This window comes from Octopus bimaculoides, chromosome 3 (genome assembly GCF_046866305.1).
Source record: "Octopus bimaculoides isolate indiv1 chromosome 3, ASM4686630v1, whole genome shotgun sequence".
Taxonomy (NCBI): domain Eukaryota; kingdom Metazoa; phylum Mollusca; class Cephalopoda; order Octopoda; family Octopodidae; genus Octopus; species Octopus bimaculoides.
In genome coordinates this window covers 148972828-148998898 of record NC_142930.1, presented here as the reverse complement: position 1 = coordinate 148998898, position 26071 = coordinate 148972828, and the positions used below count along the sequence as shown (strand labels likewise).

At 35.9% G+C, this 26071-nt stretch overlaps 1 protein-coding gene across 7 annotated transcripts in view; it reads left to right on the top strand.

The window, feature by feature from the left end:
- LOC106884261 (uncharacterized) overlaps positions 1-26071 on the top strand; it is a 541049-nt gene that overhangs the window by 149090 nt on the left and 365888 nt on the right. For 6 of the 7 annotated variants that reach the window (XM_089349787.1, XM_052966073.2, XM_052966075.2 and 3 more), the window contains exon 2: positions 10594-10677. The gene's annotated coding sequence lies outside the window, so the exon portion shown is untranslated. Of the gene's footprint in view, positions 1-6134; positions 6155-10593; positions 10678-26071 lie in introns of those variants that run through there. The other variant, XM_052966078.2, reaches the window with a different exon arrangement.

Here is a 26071-nt window from a genome sequence, read left to right as displayed (position 1 = left end):
TGCAACCCTAACGTGATACGCTGCGTCGAGTTTCTCAGTTCGAAGCAAACACTTTCTTTGTGTGGTTTTCATTCTTTTTCGTAGAAGGTCATCCATCCAGATTTGAGATCACGTTTGGTGATTGTGCTTCCTAATTTGAAAAAACTGGTGTCATCGTCGTTCTTTGTATGGTTCAAAAATCATTCTCGCTACAGACCTGTTGCAACATTAGAAAAGACTCCGTAGAAATATTCTTTTACTAGAAACAACATTGTATACAAACATGTTGCTTTTCTAAATTTCACACTAACACACACACACACACACACACACACACACACACACACACACACACACACACACACACACACACACACACACACACACACACACACACACACACACACAGATATAAATTATATGACTACGTATGTATATATATATATATATATATATATATATATATAATAGACAACTCAACAGACGGATGACATCATCCATGGTCAGCCATGACCGACGGAGGCCTAAGAAGATATATATATATATATATGTATGTATATATATATATACTCATATATATATACATAACTCTATCTATCTATCTATGTGTGAGTGTATCTGATCATATATATATATATATATATATATATATATATATATATATAGATATACCTACACAAACTTGTGCGCATACGTTCAGAACATACACGACAAACGAGAGTGAATGAGAGAAAGAGAGAGAGGGAGAGAGAGAGAGAGAGAGAGACAGAGAGAGACAGACAGACAGACAGACAGACAGAGAAAGTGTGGAGGTAGTTAGAAATGGATAACCTACATACAATGATATGCTCTGAAACAGTCAAACACATACCTGTCTTCGCCTCTTTTCCGATATATATGCTAATTCTTCATGTCGGCGACTAGTCTGAAACAAACCCTGCTTCTAAATAATTGATTAGTCGATAGATATCATTTTCTTTGTCGATGTTGTTATCGTTGTGTCGTATTTGTTGCCATAGAAACAGTACAATGACTACAGGAAACATCTAATTACTGATCACTCACAGACTTCGATCTCACCTGTTTGCGAATCATTAAGGTGTATATTCATCAAACTTGACACATGCCAATGTCTAATTGTCCCACTGGTAAAATGGAAAGTTTTATCTATAACAACAACTAAAAGTTGCATGAATACTTGACGAGAGCTATAAATATAATTGATAGAGAAAATTTAATGAGCCTATCTGAGTGGATAAAAGTAATTCAAAGAATATAAAAACAGCTTCAAAAAACTTTTACAACCAAAATCCTATTTGCTTTTCACTCTTATAACGTTAACCCTTTCAGAGTAATACTAGACATTCGTTCCTAAATGTTTAAAATCAGATATATTAGCTAGATAGATGTTTCTAAACCTGAGTGATAGCATCTCTTAGAGGCGTTATGAGCCCTAAGGGAGCGGCAAATTTCGATGAAACTTGTACCCTCAATATTTTCAAATGTCTATAAAACATAACAATAAGGTACAGGCATGACTGTGTGGTAAGAAATTTACTTCCCAACCACATGCTTCCGGGTTCAATCACACTGCGTGGCTCCTTAAGCAAGTGTCTTCTGCTATAGTTTTGGGTCGACCGAAGCCTTGTGATTGGATATGGTAGCCGGAAACTGAAAGAAACATGTCGTGTATATATGTGTGTGCTTGTGTCTGTGTCCCCGCCCACGCCTTGACAACCGGTGTTGGTGCGTTTACGTCCTTGTTTATTAGAGGTTCGGTAAAACAACCGATAGAATAAGTACCAGACTGAAAAAAGTAATTACTGTAGTCGATTCATTCAACTAAAATTCTTCGATCTAATAGCGCCCCAGCATGAGCAAAGTCTGCTGACCGAAACGAGTACAAAATAAAAGATAAAGTAGAAGAGTTGGGAATTATCTAATGTGTTAAAAGAATCATGAATTGTGATGCGCGGAGACCCAATGTATTTTCATTATTCAAGTCCTTAAGGTGGCTAGCTGATGAAATCTTTAGCACGCCAGACAAAGTGCTTAGTGGCAATTCGTCCTTCTTTAGGTTTTGCCTTCAAATTCCGTCGAGGTTGATAAAATAAGTATCAGTCACGCACTGGAGTCTATGTAATCGACTAGACCCTTCTACTAAAATTTCAAGCCTTGTACCTATTGTAGAAGGAATTATATGTGTTATCGCCTTCTTTTGTTAAATCTCCATAAAGATCGAACGTAGGAGGTACTTGTTCGCGCAATAATCTTACGAAAAAAAAAAAAACCCAAACACAGAGAAGTACATATAATGAATGGGATACTATTAACAAAAGTATGCATAATGAACCACCGTGCAATATGAGTTACTTTTTGTATGTGGTTGTTTTTCTTTCGCAAACCATAAAGAAGAAACACTTGCAAAACCCCATTCAAAAGAAAAGTGTTACTGAGCTACAAAAGAAAAACAAAAACAACAACAAAAATAAAATAAAATTAAAAAAAAAAATTTGGAAACAACTGGACTAGATTAACCTGGAAAACAGATAAAACCTATAACTAGGTTTTGGCCAATTTTCAGCATAGCAACTCATTATTTCTTAAAAAAAAAAAATCGGTTTAAAATATTGAACTGGTATATGATAGCAGTTGATTCTTATACCGGAATAATAATCTTCAATGTTTAAGCAGCCAGGAATATTTATAAGAAGAATATATCCGTTTATAGTTGAACAATAGTAGCCATCTTCTGATTGCCACTGGTTATTTTATAAGAAAAATCTCACTTTAAAAGCTTTGTCATTCAACTTTTTTTTTTTATTGTACGAAACAATATGCTGAGAGATTAATCCGAAAATCTACTTCAAATTAAAATTGACACGCCGCCTCAGACATAATGTCGATATCGCTTTCCGTTTCAAACATTTTTTCTTTGTATGTTTGCATTTATTTATCTATGTATCTTATCTGTTTTGCTTCCTTACGGCCTATCTATCTATCTATCTATCTATCTATCTATATCTGTTTGTCTATCTCTCGATCGTTTGATCGTTCTCTTTCTTTTATTACGTATATGCTTTTTTAAAAATATTATATCTATACTAAATAATAAAGACTAATACCTCTCATCTCTTATCAATAAAATCTGCTACCTTAAACATCTTCGAGTGTTATTGAAAGGCGACGATTATGAATATCCAAAAGTAAGAGATACTAACGATTCTCCTTGAGATAAATCTATTTATATTAATTAAAGCAACATTTATTTTGTTGAACGCAGCTCGAACCCTAGACGCTAAATTCCACTTATTTCTTCTTATTTCCCTTATTAGGAAAGGCTGCAATACCACAATCATCATTTGATAGGCGGCCGGTAGATAATGCCATTAAATATTAAAGTGAGAGAACAAAATTCATTCAACAGAAATTTCAATTGTGTCAGATGCACCTAGCTAATTATGACAGCTAATTAGGTACCTGAAAAATCAAATGATCATATCCTGTCATTACTATTGCAGGGAATTGCAGTGGCTACTTAGCAACTATAGGAATAGTCCACCTAGCTAGCTATAATTAGGTACTATTGTACGTGGTATAGTTCAATGCTGCACACAGCCATTACACTAAAATTAACGAGTGATATTTTGAGCTGACTTTGGCACTAAGCCACAGATTTACAGACGGGGTTATTGTCATGCTTTACTTAATTATCATTAGTGTATTGTACTTATTATATCGATTTCACCACATGGCTAAATAGTTAGGGGTTTTCACTCAAAATTGTATGGTCGTACTTTCGATTCCTGGAGTAGGAGTTGTTTTGTGTTCTTGGGCAAAACACTTCGTTTCACGATACTCTTCGGTCGCTTCTATATCTGACACGTGGCACACTGTGCACCAGTAAAGGCAATGACGATTTGATAGTGCATATGCGTTAATGTGCAGCACATACATTTGATCCCCGTCCCCAAAGAAAGAAAATCACCTTTCTGATTATTCAGCGAGAAACTGTGTAGCACTCATCTGCCGTTCATAATAGGAAAAGCCACAAATACGACAAAAGAAAAAATGTAAAGAAAATATCGATCTCTGGCGTATTTCGTTTGGCAGAAAACGAATTCAGATTTTAACATTTAGCATTTAAATGGTCCATATCTGGCCCAAATATTCTACATTGTTTTATGTTCAAAATAGCCAGACCTGGCCTCTCATACCTACCCCGCAATGTCATTCCGAAAATAAACAATCACACCATCGAAATATCGATGCTATTAGATCATGTATTTTTAATTCATAATTATGTCAATAAATAGAATCACATTTGACCGAGTATTCTGAATGCGAAAGGGTTAACGAAATACAACATCGCATTTTCTTTGCCGTTTCTGTCTTTTCAGCACACTGTTAGAGCTAAACATTAATGAGTAACAAAGACATGATATTGACTCTAATAAATGGTTGACTATTAGAAAGTTAAGAACATTAATTACGCCAGCATGACCAGCCCAAGAACGCATCTGCAATTTTCAAACAAAGGAAAGAATTGTGTGTGATAAATGAAATCCATCTATATAAATTTAATAAAAGACTAAAAAAATCATCGCTGTTCGTTACGATAATTGTAAAAATATGCTAAAGAATAATCTCTTTTGTGTAATTATTTGAAATACATATTAAAAATAAAACTTGATACTTATAGGCACAAGGACTCAAATTTGGTTGTCAATTTCATCGACTTAAGTACGTGACTTGTACTTATTTTATTGATCCCAAAGGGACAAAAGCCAAAATCAACCTCAGGATATTTGAACTGAGGGCGTAAAGATGGACGAAATGCTACTAAGAATTTTGTCCGTCGTGGTGACGATTCAACCAGCTCGCTGCCTTGATATATGGTTTTAGATTTTGGCTCAAAGCCAGCACTTTTGAGGGTTGGCGCAATTCGATTGCATTGATCCCAGTATTTGAGTGGGACCCCGAAAAAAAAACCAAAGGCAAAGTTGACCTCGGTGGTATTTGAACTCAGAGCGTAAAGCGTTGAAAGAAAGGCTATCGAGCATTTTCTCTAGCGTTCTAACGATTCTGCCGGCTCCCTGCCTAAATACATATTCTACCTAGGCCCAAGGCTTTATATTTTGGTAGAGGAAGTTAGTCGAATACATCGACCCCAGCGCTCATCTGGTACTTATTTCATCGACACCAAGTCGATACCGGCAGATTTGGAACTCAGAACGGACGAAATGCCGCTACGCACTTTGTCTGGCATTCTACCGATTTTGTCAGCTCACTGCTTTATTATATATTAGAAATAATGTCATTGGTGTATGCATGTATTCACAAGAGAAGGGCTTCTCGTGAATTAAATATCAATATTCTCTGTTCTAACTATGCTTCTTTATAAGACTGAAATAGCAGGAGCAGTATTGGAAATATATTTGACCTCAATACATGCCTAGTACATGACTAAAGTTAACGAGTGAGAGCGGAGAGGTGGCATAATTAATATCACAAGACATTAAGACCACTACTCAGCCGTTTGTGGAAGTCCAGCACTTTCACTATTCCAATATTTATTCCTTACTTTGCTAGTGACACTAATTTATAGGGAAGGAGTTCGGTCGATTGAATCGATACCGGTATATGACTTGAATTTATTTTATTGATCCCAGAGAGATAAAAGGCGAATTTTAGCCTGATGGGATTTAAAATCTGAAAGTAGAGTAATTGATAGACATTAGTGAGTTACCGTTTCTGCTATTCAATTATATTGTATTATTCAAATAATCAATGATATCAGAAATATATTGTTCGAGCATCCTTCTGTCGACAGTCAACCAAGATTGGTATATTTCTGGGAAAAAGAGATGGAATAATCTAACTGGTAGAACATACAATATTCCATCTGACAGTGCATGACTTGTGTGCAGTAGGTATGAATTTCAATAGCAGCCTCCATGTGATAAATGCCATTAGATCCTAATATTTGGAATTATTCTGATCAGCAGGTAATGGATGAATATTGGCTGCGGGATTCCAACTCTTTACTATTCTTCTAGGTCAGAGGTATGACAAGAAGAACTAAGTCATCATTTAATTGTTTATCCAATCAATAAAGCTGTTCATTAATTTGTCACTCTAATACGGTCTATTGGTAAACAAGAGAGAGTTCTAGGTAAATATCTTTGACGTTTCGCTCCTCGCATATACTCTCTCCCACCTCTCTGTCTCTGTCGTCTATCTGTCTGTCTTTTTTTCTCCCATTTTCTCTTTCTTTTTCCTCTCTCTCTCGTCGTGAACATTTCTCTAAATTATCTGTACAAAATTTGAGATGCAAATAACAGTGGTATCTCTACACATACTTATACAAACTCAAACATGTACGTTTAGATGTTAATATAATATGCGTCTGTGTGTGTGTGTGTGTGTGTGTGTGTGTGTGTGTGTGTGTGTGTGTGTGTGTGTGTGAGTGTGTGTGCTTAAAACAGTATCAGAAAGCGCTGATCTGAAAGTCCAAATATCATAGTAAGTGACACAAATTCTTGTAAATATTTTAATTGCTTGAATTAGTAGGTAAGCAATGAAAACATAGTGACATCTTGATAACATGTTTGTAATCTTAACTGAAATAATAATAGACGTCAGTGACTTTGAAATCCTATAGCTGCTTTTCTCTGAGTCGTTCTGCAGTAGTTTCATTACCATGACTTCTAGGAGATTGCGCTTAAAGCAACGTAAGTCTGACAAGTAATATATGTGCGTGTGTGTGCGTGCGTGTGTGTGTGTGTGTGTGTGTGTGTGTGTGTGTGTGTGTGTGTGTGTGTGTGTGTGTGTGTGTGTGTGTGTTCGCGCGTAATTTTCTCCAGCATCTGGTAATATAAACTTGTTTGTTCTTTTCAAGGCAAGTTAGATTTACATTTTACCCTATACAAAATTGATTTTGTTGTTTTTATTTAGCATCCGTGTGCCCAATGCGCCCCTTAGCGAGCAGATTTATAACGAAATGTATTCAAACTGTGATGGTTCCGTCACCCTTTTTCTTGCAGCCATAGCTATTTGGTAAGAAGTTTGCTTCTCAGTCGCATGGTGCTGAGTTCAGTCCCACTGTGTTGCACATCGGACAAACTTCTGCTATAGTCCTGTACCTAGCGAAGCCTTGTGAGTGCATTTTCTTGACGTAAACTGAAAAAATATCATCGTGTATATATATATATATATATATATATATATATATATATATACATATGTGTATATGTGTGTGTATCTCTCTGTGTCCTCACACACCGCTTGGCAACCGGTATTGGTTTGTTTACGCCCTGCAACCATGTGGCTCCGGAATAAGATATCGATAAAATAAGTACCAGACTTTAAGTAATGTACTGGTTTGGATTTGTTCCGACTAAACTTTTTCAAAGCGGTTCTACAGCATGGCTGCAGTCCAATGACTGAAGCAAGTACAAAATAAATGATAAAAAGAGGAGACATTTTTACTTATGGTATTAAACGTTGTGATGCTTGATAAGGTTTTAGCTGCTATACCCTGCAGGTCAAACGTTTGGCCGTAAGTGACTCTGCATGCAATTAAGAAACAGGATTACTTAGGAAGATTATGAAAATCACGAAATCTACTTTCTTAAACACAGGATTCATTCTGAGTTGATTTTTATGCTATTTATTCAATTCACCTAAACTTTAGTATTCAAAATATCCTGTGCTATTAAATTATCTGTTGAAATAAAATTCGCGACATACTAAGTGCTTTAGTATAATTCTCTCCGTTCTTTATTTTATCGCTTCATCCTTCCTATAACAGTAATAGACTATCGCGAAATCTCTCACCTTTAATCTTTTCTGGTAAGACATTCCGATGTTTATATATTCAAAACAAGCCATGACGTAGCTTCTTCAGTTTGCTTAGGATCCAGAATTAATGTTTGGTCAATCAAGTTTACGATCACTATTTCGTTGCAAACATTTAAATTAAAATACATCCTTCGTCGAAGCATGATCGAAAGCAGGATCCTGCTTTTTCTTCATAGACTATGCAGTCATTGTATTTATGTAAGACAAATATATTTTATTAAATTTCCATAAAGTATATCAATTTGGGTTAAGTGAAAAGTCAACATCAATCATCGTTAACACTTTATATATATATATATATTATGCGATAGCTTGTAGATATAACAGGGCAGCAGACACAATGCTTTATCACATTAAATCATGCCATCTAAATACTTCAATTAAATCTGCGAGTATTGATATAGAGGGAAAATGACAGCCTATAAAGCATTGGGAGTAATTTCTCATAGATCACAAAATCCCATAAAGTACAGACATTCAGCAATGTATTTGAGTATTACAATTTATTCTACGTCGCCTCAGTTCACTGGGCTATTAGAATTATCTGGAAAGATTATCTGTGATATTTCCGTGTCTCATCGGCTTCTGGAATGGAAATGGAGTTGAGATTTTAAATCTCTAGAGCTCTCTTAGTTCTATGTTGTTGGTACTCCGTCGCTTACGACGTCGAGGGTTCAAGTTCATCCTATCAACGGAACAGCCTGCTCGTGAATTTAACGTGCAAGTGGCTGAACACTCCACAGACAACGTGCACCCTTAACGTAGTTCTCGAGGATATTCAGCGTAACACAGTGTGACAAGGCTGACCCTTTGAATTACAGGCACAATCGAAACAGTAAGTAAGAATGAGAGAAAGTTGTGGTGAAAGAGTATAGTAGGGTTCGCCACCACCCGCTGCCGGAGCCTCGTGGGGCTTTAGGTGTTTTCGCTCAATAAACACTCACAACGCCCAGTCTGGGAACCGAAATCGCGATCCTACGACCGCGAGACCGCTGCCCTAACAACTGGGCCATTGTGATCTAAGGTAGAGACCTTAGATCTATACACCTCTTACTACTAAATTCTTTACCGTTGTAGATCAGTTGTTCAGTTATGAGTTCAGATCTCACTCGGGTTGAATTGATTTAAAAAGATATATTTATTATAACGTTACCACTATTTTTACTTAATCGAACCACTCTATGAAGTTATTATGAGTATTATTAAAATCGCCATCAATGTATCATAATGTATATTCATCGTTAACAGGAAATTAATGCGGTTTTCGTCTGAGATAATCTCTTGCGGATATGCCGAAGTTATTTTTTATTTAATACTGCTTCAGATGCATGCGCTGAAGAGATTTTCTGCTCAGTGGTTATTCGCAATATCAGTGAGTGCACAATTCAGAATTTTCTATATTGGAGGCGATAAATCTCGTAAGACATATGCGAGCGAGTATACACCGTTGAGAAAGCCCAGCAAGGCCGAAATGCGTTTGGTGTTCTTTCGCTAATCGCTGCTGGGCCGAGTTTAAAAATCTCCTTTTGTTTTATGTATGTATATATATATATATATATATATATATATATATATATATATATACTAGCAAGGCCTCGTACCGTAAAAGATGATGGCTAATTGTAGTATTTTTTTATATAAATAAAGTACAAAACCAAGATTTTGTTTTAATAATTCTTTTATTACTACCTTTTGTGTGAAAAATCTATCCGCAACTAACATCATCCTTTGACTGCTTGTTTCCTTCAAAAGAATGTTCAAGTTTTCCTTCCTTCATGTCCGACGTAAGGCCGTGACTAAATACTGTAGCTGGCAACACAGTTGAAACGCTGTTTGATTTTTATTTTCAGCGGTGAATGTTCGCCATCTCACTTCCATTGCACACACACACACACACACACACACACACACACACACACACACACACACACACACACTCACATACCCCCCTTTTACATACACACACATAAACTCACACAGAGTTGAAACGCTGTTTGATTTTTCTTTTCAGCGTTCAATGTTAACCATCCCATTTCCATTGCACGTGCACGCACACACACAGAAACACATACACACACATACACGCACACACTCACATTCACATAGCCCCCTTTTACATACACACATATATTCACACAGAGTTGAAAAGCTGATTTATTTTTTTCAGCGTACAATTTTCATCATCCCACTACCAAGTCTGACATCACCCAATCCTTCCTTATTCATCTATGACCCTTTCCTTTCTCATTCATAAACACAAGAGTATTACTATAGCAGATTATCTCGGTAACAATGGGAGCTATGAAAAAAATACAAGGCCCAGTAAAACCACCGGATCATTCTACATATCTGGGTAATTTTTCGCGCAGTTCCATCTAGCCATTTGACCATAAATCCCAACAAAAGAAAATGTACAGGAAAGAATCGCCCATTTCAAATTTATATGTGTGTGTGTGTGTGTGTGTGTGTGTGTGTGTGTGTGTGTGTGTGTGTGTGTGTGTGTGTTTATTTTTAAATATACCATATCCATGCGAGATGTTTTATCACGACGAAATTCGCGGTAACGTGCCTTTCAGCAGTGCATCTACATTCAGTATGATACATATATTGCTAATTTAATTTCACATGACTTTATTTGCATATATCGAACAATTATTATTAGTATTTATATCACGCATTGCTCTTTTTCTTTCTTTCTTTCTTTCTTTCTTTGTGAAGTATTTAATTTTTTAAATTTTAATTTAATTACAGAAACGCAATTTTTGACCATTGGATACCTTGAAAAATTAGAAGTGTAAAAGTTCCTACCCTGCCATTATTGAAGATGGATTTTAGGTATGTCAGATTGATTTTTCTTCATGTCAACATAATTATAAGGTCAGTAGTTTTGAGGGGAGGTGGTTATTCGATGCCATCAACACCTGCACTTAAACAATACTATATTTCATCGATTCTTGAGGAATTAAAGTATTGTTAACCTCTGCAAGATTTAAATTCAAAATTTTCAGATCTGTGAGAAATGCTGCCATATACTCTCATGCTCTGACGATTCTGCCAGTTCGCTATCATAAAAATGATAAAGTTTTAAAGTTTTGCATAAGTCTAGCAAATTTAGGGGAAGTGGGATAAGTCGATTGCCTCGCTTCCAGTGCTCAACCTTGAAAGTATAGGAGGCAACGTTAAACTTGGCGGGATTTGATCTTAGAGTATAAAGATCCGGGAGAGTTGCTGCTAAGCACTTTTTCTCCCCACGCTTTAACAATTCTGCCAGCTCAATAATGGTAATAGTAATAATATAAATTTCTGTTTAATTAGCGTTGTGGACTGTACTAAGACGAAGTACATATGAAAACAACGAATGCATAGAAATGCACAGGATATTTATAAAACCAGTACATGTTTTATAAATAGTAAAAGTGTGAGATCAGTAATAAGGATACATTAATAAATAGGTAGATAATAAATGGCAATAATAGTACAGGGCAAACGAGAACCAGAGCAAGATCGCCAATATGGGTTCTTAATCACGTAGCGTGAATCGGGGAATTTCACACGCAAACCTGAATTTTTCTGATATACGAAAGACCATTATCTTCGAGTTCTAAACAGCAACCTACATACTCACTGATAATTTGGGCTAATTTAGCAACATCAGTGTTACGACTCTCATCAGCCCTTCTGTACGATATTACTTCATAATTCACTGCATTGTCGTTCTTCCCCTATCACTCTCTCTCTCTCTCTCTCTCTCTCTCTCTCTTTTTCTCTCTCTCTCTCTCTCTCTCTCTCTCTCTCTCTCTCTCTCTCTCCTTCCTTCCTTCCCGAATGATAGTTCAAGAAGTTGAGGGTTAGTCTAAAGAGAAAAAGCACTATCCTCAGACATTTCAACTACTTCTACCGCCATAGCCACCAAACAAAGATGATAAACGTAGGCGTTTCGATGCTCTGAACGATGCAGTTGATTGACAGCCGAATCTATCGTGCACGTGATAATAGCTACAGTGGCATTAGAATGATAAAGAGTGATTACGATGATGAGACGAAAGAGGAGAAGGGAGGTTTCTATATTTTGAATGAAATTTAAATCGTTTTGACAACAATAATAGCAATTATATCATCGATCTGGCATGCGAATGATGCGCTCATAACATGAATGTACCGTTTACTGTTTTGATTATCGATGTGTTTTGGCTATTTATATTTTGAGTTCAACCCCGATGAAGTGAATTTTGCCTTTCGTTTCTCTTAGTTCGATGAAATGAAATAGCAGTCACGTATTAAGTCCTTCTGATCGATTACCTTTCATTCAAATTACTGGATTTGTCCCTATATTAGAAAATAGTTGCAAACGAACCGTTTATTGTTTATTTAACACCTCTACCCTAGTAATAGTGTGTGGCTCAAAACGATATATTATCTCGCGGTATTTGATTACGTTCCACTAATGTTTTGAGTCCAAATCGCTGAACGGATGACATTATAATTCGTACAAACATCCAATGAGCACTAATGATATGCCAAAATCAATTCAAATGACTATCTCAGCGTGCAACAGTCGGTTATATACAACCGGTTGAGTGTCGGACAAAATTCCATGTGGCATGCACAGTTAGGTTGTTTGACGCGGAACGTCCCAATTTAGCCAATGCTATTTTATCGTTCTGAGGCCGCCATAAGTAAATTTCAGTTAAATACTAGAAATATAAATCAACTACAGTTGGATCCACCAACTCATGTTAGAAATCATTCAGAACCGTTAGACCGCTGAACAAAATGCCTTGCTGTATTTGTTCCGGTACTTTGCGAATGCGAATCCTGCTGAGACCAGCTTTGCCTTTCATCTTTGAAGCGACGATCAACTGTCGACAGGGCTCAACTTAATTAATTAACACTTCCTCACAGCTTCTGGCATGGTAATTACGTTTCAAATCATCACCGTCATCATCATCATCATCATCATCATCATCATCATCTATATGTGTATATATATACATACATACATACATATATATATATATATATATATATATATATATATATATATATGAATGAATGCATATGTATACGTGTATGATATATACATATGTTTGTCATGATATTGAATTCTGTATAATTTATATAAACATATACTGGTTCAAGCAACAAACTATAAAATTCGCGTGTGCTAATTAAATCATTATTTCGTACCTTCATCTTTATACATCTTCAAAAACCATCATGATCGTTGTTCTATATAGATACATTCATAATTATATTTTCATTCTAACTATTCTGAAATGGCAATATAATTTTTCATATAAAACGTATTGAAATATTTTAAGAACATCGATAATTAATATAAGGGATACATTTATATTTCACTAACACAAACTAAACCAACAAAACTGTTTGAAAGTATTAATTCCGTGACTTAATTCCAACTCGAGCATATGTACATATGTATTTAACACATGTGATGATAAGTAGAAGCTTTAAAGTTAGGAACGTTTTGTTTTTACTAAAAGAATATAAATAAAAGTATCAATATTGAGTCATCCCATGAATAATGCGTATTTTTCTATTGCACGAACTTAAAGTCAGAGAGGGACCTGCAACAACTTGCTATAAAAGCAGGTAGTAATTTAACCTTGTACTTATTCTTAGTGCAAGTTTTGAAGAGCGCAGTTCGATTTTAACAGCTATTTTTGCAAAGCTAGAGTGACAAAGTAGCGTATTCAGCATATTTTGCTTTATGAGTTCACCTGATTATCATTTATTCTGTGGTCTTCAAAATCATTTGGACGGAAAAAATATTAATTCTGTAGACAAGTTGGAACAGTACTACAGGAATAGTTTTCGTCAGGGACAAATCAATTTTAGAAGAGAGGCCTTGCAAGTTTACCAGAGATGGAAGAGCATTGTAGAAAATGAAGGAGAGTATATTTTAAATTAAAAGAAGGACTTTGTTTAGCTTAATTTTGAAAAATAAAAGAAGTACAGAAAATCTGCATTTTTATCGGATGACCCAAAATATGAGAATCACATTCTGTTAAGTTTTTGCATTAGAGTTAGTAGTTCTTAATTTTAATTCTGTTAATTGCATAATTGTATTTTGTTAAATCAAAAATAATTCTCGAATCACCTTTTCATTAACCTTAAAGTTGTCAGGTTTAGTGGATCGATTAAACGCACTGTAAATATTCTGTTTGTTTTCCATTTCCTGAACTGCGATAATTCTTGACTGTTTACTTAACTAATACTTAAAGAATATGCTAATATTGTTTACACTGAAGAACTATAATGAAATGTTAGCGATAATAATTAGGCGGTTCCAAAGCATTTAGTTATTTATTCAGTGAATGAACTGATTCCTGAAGGCGTGTGATTTATAAATAACGGTGTTGGGCTAGCAATCATTAAATTTTGCGTTCGATTCCTGAACATGGTGGTCGATTGTGTCTTTGAGTAAGGCTCTTCGTTTCACATTGTTCTAGTCAACTTCGTGGATAACGGGTACCAACGGCAACTGGTGTGCGAACCTTAGACATACTAGTGTCTCGTTGAGGACCAAGCATTCAGTCCCAGTCACGTACCCTCTACGGAAATCGAGATAAGCTTCGGTTTCGCTCAGCCTGCAGGCCCGAGACACACTTCACACACACACATATATATGCGTGTGTGCGCGTGCGCGTGCGTGTGTGCGCGTGCGCGTGCGTGTGTGTGCGCGCGTGTCAATGCGTGTGTGCATGTATGTGTGTGCATGTTTGTGTGCATGCATGTGTGTGCATGCGTACGTGTGTGTATGTGTGTGTATGTGTGTGCATGTATGTGTGTGCGTGTTTGTGTGCTTGCTTGTGTGTATGTATGTGTACTTTTGAGCGTGCATCATTGATGAGATTAAGGAAGGTCGAAATCACGTGATCTGGTTGTGTTGGCGCTGATACTACCTCTGTCACTAATACATATTTCTGAAATGTTAATTTCGCGAAGAGGTGAGACTGTCTAATGGACTTTGTTGTTATAAGGTCTACTTTACCACTTCATGTATCTAGTTGGATGTCACTGTACAGCATTTTTTGGCAAATGCCTTTTAACATAGGCTTCCGTCTATAAAACCCATGTTAGGTACATTCGTTAGAAAGACCGCCAAAGATACCACTTTGGTTATCTGGGATATTCAATTAATACCTGACTTGGTTTAACACTAACACCATTAAACTTATCGCTGCCCTTATCCGATTTTACTACGCTGCAAGCATTTAGGCCAAGTCTCTCGTCTCGTTTTTCCTAGCTCAAGTGCTAGAGTCTCTGGAAAATCACAGGCTTTTCGCTTGCCTTCATTGACAATCACAATGAAACAAATTGTTTTACACCACTTCATTTCGTTTCTTATATATTAAAAAACAACAACAGAAAACGAACACTTTCCATTCTTTTCTTACACAAATATTTAATATTTTTCACTTATCAAAAAGAAATGAATATGATTTGTTATTAAAACAGCTACAAAGAATCTAGAACAACGAACTGAATTTCATTCCGAGTGCAAATTTTACAGGGCTGCACTTTGTCGCTATTATCTCAGGTGTAACAGATTGCAGCAGATGAAAAAAAATAAATTGTATTGTTCCAAATAAAATAAAGGCAATATTTGATAGTTGTTGTTGGTTAGCTCTAGACAAACTGTAGCTGAGCAGACATACAGATGACAGCCTTTTAAGAACTGGCTAGCCTTATCATTTATAGGATAGGGTATCGAGAATCGTAATCTACGTGGCTTTTTTTTTTTTTTTTTTTGTCTTAAACAATATAGGGCAATTTAAGTAAGATGTAGTTGCTATTTCCAGAAATACGCGGAAACCCGTGGAAGCACAATTGTTGGCTCAGAATGTGATATTACTGTTTGGTTGGTAGGCTGGTATTGATTCTCTGTAGAGGTTAATTAGATTCAGTTATATAGCTGCTCTCTTGCATCACTAATGCCATAAAGAAAATTTATGAATATCCTACTAAGCTCATTTTCCTCGTCTATAAATTTTGTCTTTGTGCTTATGTAACAAAGAAATATTCTGACAATAGAGAATGTTCTAGGATTGATTTATCCTTTTATTGAACGACTATGTGAACGGGTTCTATTTCCTGTTACATCATCAGTGCACAAGAAAAAAGGGATGAACGTCACAGCTTCTCTCATACTCATTTCCTCAACCTTGAAATCTTTGAATGCATGCTTTTGTGTTAAACAATCACTCACTTATGGTTTAGACATTAGCGAAATTATTAGTCTTTATATATTTTTGCTGGAATTTTGGAATTGCTTATTGCTCGCAACTTTACATGAAAGCACCACAGGTAGTCTGTTCATACAACATCTGAAAAACATTTAAATTCAAACCAGACTTGGAAGCAATCATCATTATAACAGTGGGAAAGCATGTAATCAATCACTGTGCATTTTCTGATTATACACCAGTGAAAATTTTTCTTTTTTTTTGTTGCTTCTGTTAGATATAAATATGAAATATAGACACGTATTGTAATATAAAAATACCGTCAGACAAGTCAGCGGCAAATAACAACATACGTAACACATTCACATAAATTCAGAAATAACATAATAGCATATATGCATACACACTTACTTACACACACACACACACACACACACACACACACGTGTGTACACATGCTTGATTGTCAGTATTATTGCGAATATCTGTATGCCTTTCTGTACGTGTGTATAATTTAAAGACGTAGCCATGACTGCATGGTTATAAAGTTTGCTTGGATCTACGTGATTTCAGCTACTAGTTCAATCCCACTGTGCGGCATCTGAGAAATTTGGTAAGCGTTTTCTGTTATAGACTTGAGAGTGGATTTGGTTGAGAAATATACATATGTTGAACCATTAATCCCAACACATTTTTTTTCTTTCCCTCTTTCTCGTCCTCTCACCATTTTTTCCCCGCTTTCAATGCTTTCTGTGGAAGAGTGTAGGCTTGAAACGTCAAAGACTTTTCCATTCTTCCAGAGCGCCAAACTAATACACCCGCTCTTCGTTTTCTATACATTTGAACTATATATATATATATATATATATATATAAATACACACACACACACACACAACGTGACCTGCTGATCACCAGCATCGGTCAAATCGGGTATCATCAGCTGATATACATAAATTCATATTTGTATATGTGAATCTGTCTGTCTGTCTGTCTATCTATTAATCTATCAATACACACACAGACACACGTGTGTGTTGTGTATTTACATGTATATATATGTGTATGTATGTATGCATGTCTATCTATCTATCTATCTATCTATCTATCTATCTATCTATGCATGCCATATATTGTTGCTTCCTTGAGAGAATGTATGCATGTGAATGTGTGTCTGTGTGGGTGTGTGGTAATTCTTTTTTTGTTTCTGTTAAAATGAATTTCTTTAATATGACTCTAGGTTAAAACACGTGTAGAACATTTCCTGTCTGCGACGCTGGTACGTTGTTACTACGGGTCACATAAGAGACTGCAAAGATATGCTTCGTTACGTTTGTTCTATCTATTACTGGCAGGAATGCTTCGTACACATTTCTTCCATATTTACAAAGAATGAAATTCTATTCAAGCGTTGGGGGTGTAAATCACACAAGGCTCCTCTCTTTACACGTGTAAACTCTCTTCTCATCACTCCCGTCTTTATCTCTAACAGGTTCTGTTCGACTTGTCACATCTTTTTGTAGTTATAGTACGCATTAATTTAGTTTTAACCTGTTCTATGTACATGTCCATGTATCATTTCGTTAGAAATTTAGCTCTATGGAAAATATGATAACTGAGCGACTAATACTAGCTATTTTCGTCTGCGGTGTGAAGGCATAAACTCATGTGTTCGAATCATGTGCGGAATGGCAAGGCTTGTCCTTGAGCAAGACACTTCATATCACTTTCACGATCCTATCATATTCTTTTTCAGTCATCTGACTTCGGCCATGCTGGATCACCAACTTAAAGGATTTTAGCCGAAGAAATCGACCGCAGGACTTGTTCTGTGTAGACTTAGTACTTATTCTATCGGTTTCTTTTGCCTAAAACACTAAAATCGGTTTTCAAGCGACGGTGGGGGAGAAACTCACACACTCATACGCGCACACTCTCTCTCTCTCTGTCACACACACACACACACACACACACACACACACACACACACACACACACACACACACACACACACACACACACACACACACACGACAGGGTTCTTTCAGTTTCCGTGTACCAAATCCATTCAGAAGGCTTTAATCGGCCGAGGCTACAGTAGAAGACACTTTCCCAAGGTGTCACGCAGTAGGACTGATCCTGAAACCATGTAATTGGGAAGCGAGCTTCTTACCACACGGATACGCCTGCACACTTCCCCTGTTTGCTATTTCTAACCCCAAAACACGTTAATGCAATATCGTACAGACAAATAGAACTCATTAACATTATACGCTATTGCCTTTCGTGCAATATACGAGTAATATATATCTGGAATACTCAAAATGTTTGTTTTTCTAGCTTGTCCTTTTAAAATAGTGAGAAGAATGTTATTTTTACCATTGGAATTAGTATTGATATTATCGTTTTTCATTCAGTTTCATGTAGCCTGTTTCACTATGAAGTACATGTTCATGTTTCATGTTCTTGTAGTTTGTGCTGCATTCTGTTTCGTTGTTGCTGTTGTTGTTGTTGCTCTTAAGGCTGTTAGCTCGCAGAATCATTAGCACGCCGGGTAAAATGCTTAGCGGTATTTCGTCCGTCGCTGCGTTCTGAGCTCAGATTCTGCCGAGGTCGACTTTGCCTTTCGTTCTTTCGTATTCGATAAAATAAGTAGCATTTGAACACCGGTGTCGATGTAATCGATTCATCCCTTTCCTAAAAATAGCTACCATTGTTGCAAAATTTGAAACCATTATTATTATTATTATTATTATTATTATTATTATTATTAGTGGTTTTTATTAAATGTGTGTTTGTCGCGTATACGCCTCGCGGTATGGCTCCGAGGAAATTTAGATAATTAACTCGTTCTACTGGATGAATTCTTCTGTTCTTTTTTTGTTTTTTTTTTTAAAGTATTTTTTCAAATAGCAGGATTCGGAGCTATTGAACTTTTTTTGCTGTATTAAGGATAGACAAGATGTCTGTCTTTTAGTTTTTACATTTTCATTTTCTTTCTTCTTTCGAAATATAGTCTTCTGTTTGTAACCTCCTGGGCATGTCTTCTTTTAGAAGAATTTCAGTAAAAGGCTTTTAACAAGAAACGAAATAGCACTGGATACATAACACTCAAAAGTAAATGAGAAGATAATTTTCGACTACACAAAAATGTAATTAAAAAATGATAAACAGATATACGGATGAATATTGCAATCATGTGGTGAGATCCGCTCGCAAGCAAAGATCGTTCACAATTTGAGACTTAAAAGCCCAAAAATCACCAGAAGGAGAGAGAGAGAGAGAGAGAGAGAGAGAGATAGAGAGAGAGAGAGAGAGAGAGAGAGAGAGAGAGTGATACCTCACAGTACAAGTTTAATTCGTTCCGTGACCGAGCTCTTCTTACGATTTACTCGTTTTACAAATCAATTTTCCCCATTGAAATTAACTAAAATATAATTAATACGTTCCAGCCCCGCAAAACCACTAAAAATTATTTTTTTTATGGGTTTTAAAACATAAGATTTGTAGTTATAAGTAAAAGGACAATTATAAAAAAGAGAATGCAAAAGAAATATGTAAATTGGTTTTATTAAGTGAATTACCTTAATGATGGGACGATTTGCGTGCTCGTACTGTGGATTTCCGCTCGTATTTCAAGACAAAAATACACACGAGTCTCGGCTCGTACAGAAAATTACACGTACAGTGGTGCACTCGCACTGCGAGGTTCTACTGTACTAGCGATAAAAACGATAACGGAACTTGTGTTATATTAACCCTTTGATTGTCGAAAGCATTTTCAAAAGTTTGTCCTAAACGTTCATGTTTGTCTTCAAATTTAGCCCTTGTTTCATACGTTCCGAGTAATATAAAGAGTTCCTTTTATATGTTCCAAATTATAAATTACTCTGATGGTTGAATAGAAAATGCGAATCTGTATAACATTTGCGGCATAGATGCCAGGGGAATGTTTTGTGTCACGAGACTAATTCCGTCCTTGTAAATTTGCTCGTCTCGAGCTAAAATTTGAAGGCATTAAAGACGACGAACTGGTAGAAATTCCACCACGCCGGACAAACAGCTTATAGGAATTTCTTCCAGTTTTATGTCCTGATTTCAAATTACGCAGAGTTTAACTTTGCCTTTCATTTTTTTCGGGGTCGATAAAATGAGTACCACTTGATCACTGAGGTCGATGTAACTGGCTTCTCGATATAATTACTGGCCTTGAGCCAAATTTAGAAGGATTCATTAAATCTATAAGTAAATATATTCAGTAAAGTAACGATTGTTACTATCGATATTTTTATTATTATCATTATGGATGGGGAAAGGCTTCACTTGTCTTTCATGGCGCATATATGAATAACCTGTGTTTGTTTGAGTCTGTGTAGGAATGTTCTCTCTTTTGGGGAAGATGTTTGGGCTGCAACTAATTAGCAACATTTTATACTTTTTCTTAGACGTTATTGTTTTCTTATTGATATCTTATGTCCACTGAAATTGCATGTATTGTATTTGAAGGTGATTGTGTATAATGTGTTCTGCGTCAGTCACACTTGTTGTTGCGTTGTTGTTGGCACTCCGTCGCTTACGACGTCGAGGGTTCTAGTTGATCCGATCAACGGAACAGCCTGCTCGTGAAATTAACGTGCAAGTGGCTGAGCACTCCACAGACACGTGTACCCTTAACATAGTTCTCGGGGTGAGATTCAGCGTGACAAGGCTGGCCCTTTGAATTACAGGCACAACAGAAACAGGAAGTAAGAGTTAGATAAAGTTGTGGTGAAAGAGTACAGCAGGGTTCGTCACCATCCCCTGCCGAAGCCTCGTGGAACTTTAGGTGTTTTCGCTCAATAAACACTCACAACGCCTGGTCTGGGAATCGAAACCGCGATCCTATGACCACGAATCCGCTGCCCTAACCACTGGGCCATTGCGCCTCCACACTGCGTCAGTCGCACTATATTGTTGAGTTAAACGTAGAATGTAGGGTTCTGAAGGTTTCGTTAATATATTGACTTGAGTCAAATGTGTATCGTACTTAATGAGACTATACATTTGATTTGCGCATATTTTTGACCAATGGTCGATAAGACATCTTAAAATTTTGTTATCATTTCACTATATTTATATTATGATTTGCACCATATCCAAAATAATTTCTGTATAATCATAGCCGATATAAATGTTGGTTATTTGGTTGATTTGTTTCTTCAGTCACGCTTTACATCGTATAAAGAGGAGCATCAAGAGAGAGAGAGAGAGAGAGAGAGAGAGAGAGACAGAGAGAGAGACAGACAGACAGGCAGCGTTAGTATAAGAGTTGCAGGATGCCTACACATAAGTAAACTTGGTGGCAAACAATGAGTAAAACAACATTATACATGCACATATAGTAAAAAGTAAAAAAATCACAGACATGTAGGAGAAGTAGGGGGAGGAGGGCGAAGAGAGAGGGTAAATGACAGAAATTATGGGAGATAGTATACGAATGACAAATTTATTTTTATTTTAATTTATTTTTAGGTAATATATATTTTTCGTTTCAAAATTTAATATTAATTTCATCACTTTTCATAAGCACCAAGGAATTCGATAAAGGTTAAATTATAATTACTGTGTGTACACCATATTCTACGAAATTACACATGGTGGAAAAAGTATCCTTACAAATATTTTACAGTAAATAAAATTTATTGGTACTACTTTTACTGTCATATTCCTCATCTTGCTTATTTTGATTTCAAGTTACTTGTGCCCCAGATAGTTTTTCTACACTCTTTGCAAATGTTGCTTCTTTCGAAAGTGCTTCATATGTGAGAATTTGATTTAATTCTGTCAGTTTGAATACGCTTCTTGAATATATAATTCTCAGCCTTTTGGCTAAAACCAAAGCGAGAAGACCTAATATTTGGAAATAAGGGCCTTATATATTTTTAATGGCATTGTCTGCATAAGTGTGATAGATTGGCAACTGCCTCATACAATATGCTCTGTGGACGTCTTCAGTGTCTTCAGTTTAAATCCTGCCGTGGTCAACGTTGCATTTCAATTCATATTAAAATGTTTTGGGCGATAGTTGATTGCAACAAAAAGTCATTAGACTGTTGAGCAATATGATTTGCAGTATTTGTAATGTATTTCTATGTTGTCAGTTTATATCCCATGGAAATCAACTTTGCCTTTCCATGTTCTAGGATTGATATATTGCATATATAGCATAACTTGTAAAATGCGTCCGTCTTTTATCAAGATTTAAGTTTGGTCAGAGTGCCAGTCTCATTCAAGAGGGCGCTGGTCTTCTTGTTCTAGGTGTAGCGCATCTCTCATTGACTTATATAAAAATATTTAGTTGACAGCCAAAGCTGAGATAGGGCAAGATTAGTTGGTAACTAACACAGAGATAATTCAAAGTAGAAGCAATGCGAAAGATCATTTGGGATCATGTAATTAACTAACCACCTCTCCTCTTAATACATAATTACACAAACCCATACACATAGACGCACTCAATCACGCACACACTAGAGGACAGAGGTACACCCACAAATACACACACACACACACAGACATAAACAAACACACGAATATGCAGAATACATACGTACACACACGCATGCATACATACACACACATACACACACACATACATCCATACATACATATATGCATACACAAGTACACCTATACACTGGTGCACACACATGCGCAGAAGCAGACAAAAGGAGCGCATCTCTAATAACGAATAGTCAACATCCATTTACAAGGTTGCAAAAGCAGCGAAAATTTCGGAAGAAAAAAAAAGAAATAATAAATGAGTGGAAATTGAATCGGTGAGCGTGTTACATATTAAAGCATTAAGGCAGTATGACTCTCCCCAGACACAACAAAATTATGTTGAGTGCTTAGTCTCTACATCACGTTAGTCTCTATTCTACTTCATTTAGTTTCGATGCAGCATTCCATTTAAGCTTTTAGTCCACAGCTTTTGCGCTTTTGTTATTTTTTCCTGTCGTGTTATTATCTTTTCCTATCCAGTCTAGTCTTTCTCTTTTGCTTTTTGTACCTTTTATTCTGGCATGGCTTTGTTACATTTTGTGTTTATCTATATCTTAATGTACTTAGCTTATAATTTGTAACGTATCTTAGCTTTACATAGAGATAAATATTCCGCCCATTGTTTTCCATTATTCCTTTTATTATATTAACCAATTTTCCTTTATTCTCCTCTGAAATCTTTTAGAAATCCATTTCTTTCAGTTTGCGTGTTAGATATATTCTATGTGTATCAGCTTCGGAATGACACACTTAGAATGCAGTTAGCAGCTTTCTCATTCTCTTATCTGAGTTCTTTAGTTTTTAATACGCTGAAGATTTAGCGTAAGACTAAAATTAATAGCGTATATATTTTTATTATCTTTCTTCTGGCTCAGTCCTTTAAGATTTGTCTGACTGATACTAAGCTGTTAATGTGAAAGAAACCATAGAATTTCATACTAAATACTTTTCCTTATTTAGTTACTTCCCTTTAACGTTATGATTTTAAATCTTAGCAAATAGTCATTGACATACATCTTGTCAATTTTCATGTTAACAAGTACCAGTGAAAGACTGATATCATTTAATTCAAGTATGACGCGCTTACAAAATGGTAATGTGAGAAATCTTCCATGTAGTCTTCTAATATTTCCTTCTCTTCGGTACATTGTTTGTGAATTACCATCCACTCCTAACTAATTTTATGACTCTCACTGTTTCAATAACCTAATTTCGGTGCCAAGATCTAAGTGAAATATATGTTTTATATTTCTTGTTTTTCATGAAACCCAGGCTTGCCTTAATTATGTAGACATTCTGGCTTGGATCATTCCATTCCTTCTTTTTATATTCTTTCTCATAAACTTCATTTAATACTACATTATCCGACTTGACCTTTCTTTACTTTTTTTCATTTTTTTTTCTTCTTATTTTTTATTTTATTTTATTTTCAGAAGTTACTCTAACACTTTTATCAAATCTCTTACCAATTTTAATATCTTTGTTGTGTGCACTGAGGAAATACTCCAGCTGTGTGTTATGTCTGGTTCCTAGATTTTTCCTTTAAATCATCCGTATAATGAAGATAGTTTATATATTTTTTGCATTTATACCTAAATGTGGTTTGACTCAGGATATCTTAGTTAAATCCTTGTTTGACAAAAGACAGACGCTCCCTGGGAAGTTCAGCTTTTTTTATGGAGACAGAGCTGATTTCTTCTATCTTGTCTTTATCTTGTAATATAATTAATGTTTTCTATGTCACGTTTGCTACACATTTTAAGTATGTTGCTTCTACTTTTTTCTTTTATTTTTTAAATACTCCCCATGAAGTATCCAAGAACGTTATTTGACACTGAAACTTTTTTCTGTAATTGTGTAATGCCATACGTAGGTATTTTATACTTATTTTATCCTGTCTTCAATAACATTTCCTATTAACAGTAGTTGTTATTTACATCCATACATTTCCTTCAGTCGTATTTAATGCTTGTCTAACAAGACATCACCTTTCAGATGAAACTTCTAATGAGGTTCCTCACTTATGTATATGTAGGTGTGTGCGAGTGCGCGTGTGTTATAGTTTTATGTAATGCCAGCAAACATATTATAGATCGATAACTTTTATTTGCTGTAGCTAAAAGTCGGGGTGTTTGACGATGAGGTGCTTTTCACTAATTTCATGTAAGGATGCTGGTATTGGTTCACGTGTACTGAATTAAATATCTTAATTAGAAATTAGAGAAGTTATCGATTCCTCAAGCCTTTCACTTCCTAGTGTTCTTCATTGAGTTTGTAAGTGTTTCGATTGTTATACTGTTTTATTCCTGCGGTATTATTGCAGCATTATGGCACTGTTGTATGCATGAACGTTACAGGTGCTCGTTTCAGATTGAGATTTCATTTCATGTCCACTACGTGATATCTTCGTCAAGTATTGTTTACAACGGTCTTCTAACTGAAATCTGGTTAAGACAGAATCTGTGTAGAAGGTCGTCAAATAGAATCTGTAGCTTTAGTGATTTGGTAATTCCGTGATCGAACAAATGAAATACTCATTCACAAAATTGACTGAGGTTCTGTTTACCCTAAATTATTGTTTTCATTTGTGTAATTTGTGTTGCATCCCTTACCAGTAGAAGAGACTATAGATATTTGTATCACGGTTTCGTTTAGAGTTTTGTTTGGGTTTGCGTGTTTTACCGTAGTGATAGTATTCTATCATATGTTTGCATTACTTAGTAATGCTGTTGTCTGTACTTTGTGCATATTTGTATGTTCTGAGGCGTTATTTGTATCATCATTAATAATCTCTAGGTTACATATTATTATAGTTATTGTTTCTTTTTTCACTTTCCGTATGCTGTTTAACTGTGCTTTCGTAACTTATATTTGTATATATTTTCCATATCATTAGAAATCCATTAACAGGAGATTGGAATATTGTTAGAAGTCGAGCTAAATGCTTTGTACCCTTCTTAACATTCTGAGCTCGACTCCTACCAAGGTCAATTTAGACTTGCTTCTTTCTGGTGTCGATAAAATGAAATACCAGTCAAATACTGTGGACGATTTAATCGTCAAAATTCTGCCCATAAATTTCTGATTTTGAATACTATTACTCCTTGACTTGTTTCAATCATTTGACTGCGGCCATGCCGGAGCACCGCCTTTAGTCGAGAACATCGACCTGAGGAGTTATTCTTTGTAAGCCTAGCAATTATTCTATCGGTCTCTTTTGCCGAACCGCTAAGTTACGGGAACATAAACACACCAGCTTCAGTTGTCAAGCGATAGTTGGTGGGTGGGGGGGAGAAACACAGACACACAAACACACACACACATTCATACACATATACATATATACGACGGGCTTCTTTCAGTTTCCGTCTACCAAATTCACTCACAAGGGCTTTAGTCGTCCCGAGGCTATTGTAGAAGACACTTGCCCAAGGTGCCACGCAGTGGGACTGAACCCGGAACCATGTGGTTGGTAAG